This window comes from Herpailurus yagouaroundi, unplaced genomic scaffold, assembly GCF_014898765.1.
Source record: "Herpailurus yagouaroundi ecotype Mexico unplaced genomic scaffold, PumYag 163, whole genome shotgun sequence".
Taxonomy (NCBI): Eukaryota; Metazoa; Chordata; class Mammalia; order Carnivora; family Felidae; genus Herpailurus; species Herpailurus yagouaroundi.
In genome coordinates this window covers 19425578-19429505 of record NW_024412404.1, presented here as the reverse complement: position 1 = coordinate 19429505, position 3928 = coordinate 19425578, and the positions used below count along the sequence as shown (strand labels likewise).

At 57.9% G+C, this 3928-nt stretch overlaps 1 long non-coding RNA gene across 1 annotated transcript in view; it reads left to right on the top strand.

The window, feature by feature from the left end:
- Positions 1–367: 367 nt before the first annotated feature.
- Positions 368–3928, top strand: part of LOC121036847 (uncharacterized) — a 49470-nt gene continuing 45909 nt past the window's right edge. Inside the window, exon 1 of the long non-coding RNA XR_005793508.1 lies at positions 368–503. This is a non-coding gene — a long non-coding RNA (uncharacterized LOC121036847). The remainder of the gene's footprint in view (positions 504–3928) is intronic.

Below are 3928 nucleotides of genomic sequence, written 5' to 3'. Positions count from 1 at the left end.
TGAGGGCTGCTTTATGCTGTGATAACACACACCCCAGCTCAAGGCTGGAATGAGCAGATACTGGAAGGCTCAGTGGGGGGGGGGGGGGCCCGTCACGTCTGGAGCCCGATGGGTCACCCTTTGCAGTGTGAGTTCATCTACAGGTTTTTTTTAAGCTGCAGAGTGGCTTGTTTGGATTTGTGTTTTAAAATATGGTCCTGGCAGTAGCGAGGCGGCTGACTCAGAGGGAGCCGAAGCAGGAGGCTGGGGAGCCTGTTGTAATAACCCAGGGGGAGGGGAGGAGGGCTTGACCTTGGGCTGTGGTAGTGTGGGGATGGAGGGGAGAGGACTGCGTTGTGAAACATCTAGGAGGGCAAGTTGTCAGGACCTGGTGACTGATGCCAGGCGGGATGAGGGAGAGGCAGAGTCAAGGCCGGCCTTGTCAGAAGCCCAGCAGGGGTGCAGCCGGCTGACGGAATCCAGCGGGCAGGGCAAACTCAAGGCTGATCTCAGGTTGAGACAGGGTGAGTCTTGGGTGCCAGTGATGTGTGCGTGAAGGCGGCGACAGGATCCCGGGGGGCGGTTGGAGACCCGGGGTCTGGAGGGTGGGCGGGGGAGAGGCCTTGAGCTAGAAAGTAGATTTGGCAACGATGGGCACGTGGTCATGGTGGGCACGGACGGGGGAGCCAGATGGCACAGGAAGACCTCGAAAGGGAGGCGGGGACCCCTCCCCACTGACCCTGACTTTAGGGGGTGGGTGGAGGAAGGGAAGGCCCCACAGGAGATTAAGGATGGGCGGGTGGTAGGAGGCTCCACAGAAAGCGTGATGTCAGGAGGTACGGCTGCAGTGAGCATGCGTGTAACTGTGGGGACTGCAGCGGGGCTCCTGACGGGGAGGGAGATTCCAGGGTGACTGATGGACATTCTAGAGGGGGTGGGCCCGGCACACAACTGGGAGGGTGGCTCCTCTGGAAGGAAGAGGGACCTTCTTGCCCTCTGATTCCAGCCAGAGGGTCATCTGGCCAGGTGTGGGGCTGTGTTTGGAGACCGGGCAGAGACAGAAGGTCACATCCGAAGACCTTAATGTTTTTGACGAAGGCTGGCGACTCTAGAAACGGAAGGGGGCAGAACGGACAGAGGTCATGAGGAGAAAGCAATGGTGGGGTTAAAATGGAAGAAGACGAGAGGCTGAGTGATGGCCTGGTCGAAGGTGGGGGGTCAGGGGTGAACTTGGGTCCAGGAGAAGGTCCCTGGAGAGAGGAAGCTGAAGCTCGGGAGAGTCCAGCTGTTGACGTCACTCACACGGATGCTGAAGGCTACCAAGCTGATGGCATGCCTTGGGGGGTGGGGTGGGGAGGAGAGACAGTGGTCCGGGGCTAGGTGGCCAGAAGTGTCAAGTAGGGGACTGGCAAAGTGGAGTCTGAGGGTGAAAAGAGGGAGATGGTGGTGGAGTCAGGTGGCATAAATGCCAAGGGGGAAAACCTCCGTCATGTGGCCTTGATGGAATCATGGTCTGAAACACCTGCAGGGGCATGAAGAGAGTGTGGGGACGCCGGGGGGTACCACTCAGGGAAGCGAGATGGGGCAGAAACACCCTCCCCAGAGAGCACTCGGGGGATGAGGTATTACAAAAGGTTTCCACTGGAGGAAGGCCAAGGATAGAGGTGGTGTTGTTAAAGGAAGTGAGTTCCAGAAGGGAGGCTGGGAACGGGGTGGGCCAGGCACGGTGAGGTACAGAGCAGGGGGGAGTGACCAAAAGAGGGTGCCCTGGAGCCACCACCAAGGAGGAAGGGGCACGAGGCAGGGGGGCAAGCTTTCAGAGAGGCGGGGGCCTATGGGATGAGCAGGAGTTTCCCTGAGGAAAGGGAAAGAGAGCACAGCAAGAGGGCACAGCTGTGCCGAGGCCCGTCGTTCATTCCACGAGTATTTATGGAGGTTTTTGACGAGACAGGAAGTGTTCTCTGTACTTAGGACATATCAGTGAACAAAACCATAACCCCTGCCCTCATGGGGCTTATGATATCGCTGGGGGTCGGGGGAGAGACAGAAGGAGTAACAGGACAGGCAAGAAGTGAATCTCAGAGTATACGAGAGGGCGATGAGGCCATGGAAAAAAGCAGCAGCAGGGCAGGGTATGACGGATTGTCCCAGAATTCTGCGAGCAGAGCGGGGCTGGCAGCGGGGGAAATGAGCTGCGGTGGAAAATAGGGCGCTCAGGCTGGGCCCAGGTCGGGCCAGTGCTCTGGGTCTGTGGGAAATTCCACACAGTTTGATACGGGCGGGCAATAGCGGGTGAGGATTCGGACAGAAGCAGGTGTGTGGTTCTCTGACGGACAGTAGGTGGGAGAAGTTTTAGCCGAGAAGAATCTTCCAGGTTGGGTGAGAAGTAGGCAAAGGAAAAGAGAAGAAAAGAAATACTCAAAGGGCATCTGGGAAGGGCAGACACTGGGCCAGGGATGACTGCTCAGTCTCCACCAGCCCTCAAGACAATCCTAAACTTTAGGAAGACACTGTCCTTATTTGGCCCCCTTGTTTACATGAAAATAATGATGGCACCAAAAGGAGCTAAGGCCCAGAAGTGTCCAGCAACAGCCCTGGGCGGGGGGCAGAGGGGGCTTGGAGGGAGCTCTAAATGCGTCCTCCCAGCCTCCTGCTGAGTGAGGCCCAGTGTCCTTATCTCCACTTCCTGGTCAGGAGCGTGAGGTTCAGAAGCATCAGCACAGTGGCCAAGATCATCCACCCGTTCTACAGCCGGCCTGCCAGGTTGGCCCCCAGCCTACTTAGCTGTGTGACATCAGGCAGCGCCTGAACCTTTCTGGACTCAGCTTCCTCACCCGGAAGTAGAGATCATAAAAGCACCTGCTTTCTAGGGTTGAGATGAGGATTAAATAAGATGATAAATGCAACACATGCGGAACAGGGCCCGGCACGTAGGAAGTGCTGTGCTGAGTGTCCCCATTACTATTATTACTGTCCAAGGTCATTCAGGTAGGAGGGGGGAGAGCAGGGTTCTGGAGGGGCCCCTCCTTGGGGCTGACCCCTGCTGGCAGCTGACCTTGGGCCCGCGTGAGACTGGACGTGCTGACCCAGGCTGTGGAAGAAGCAGCCATACCGCCACCGGGCCTGTTCCTTTGCTGCAGGCATGTGACATATTGTGGCGTGATGTGTTTTCCCCTCATGGTGCAAGATGTGACTCAGAGGGGCATGCTGGGGAAATGAGTTTCTTGGATTTGCCCACCTCATCGCCCCTGCGTTCTTTTGAATTTCTCTGAATCAGACTTTATATCTGGCTCTGCCATTCAGCAGCCTTATTTATGCAGAAAACAGCCCCACATTTCCAACTTGCTCAACAGCCGTAAAGATTCATCTTTGGCCCGGGGGAGGGTAGAGAAGGAGGGGAGGGAAAAAAGGAAAAAGAAAGAAAGGAAGAAAAAGGAAGAAGGAAAGAAAGCGCCAGCAACAATCAAAACAACCCTTTTCTCCCTGCGTAATCTGGGCAGCTTCCAGGAGGATAATGTCTTTCCACCGTGAATCGCCCCCTCCCTCCCAGGCTGTTTTCACAGGAAGCAAATCCTGGAGCATTTTCAATGTGCCCCTCGAGGCAGAACAATGAGGCCCTTGAAGCCTCGGAACCGCGCTTCCTCCAGTTATCCGGAGCCGGGCCGAGCCCCTCCTGCGGCGGGCGTGGGGGGCACGGGGACCGGCCCCCGGGTGGGGGAGGGGCGGCCTGCAGGGCGGGGCCGCGCCGCACGAGGGAAGCCCATTAGCCAAATAATAGGTTTGGATCCGACTGTTTTGCCAAGGTACCCGGCATTTATCCGGCTCCCCGATTGGGGGCGGGGAGCAGGGAGGAGGCGGCGCGGATCCAATTACGGCTGCTGCAGCCCGGTCGCCGGGAGGTGGCGGCGGGCCGGGCCGGGCCGGACCCAGCCGGGCGGGCGGAGCGGGG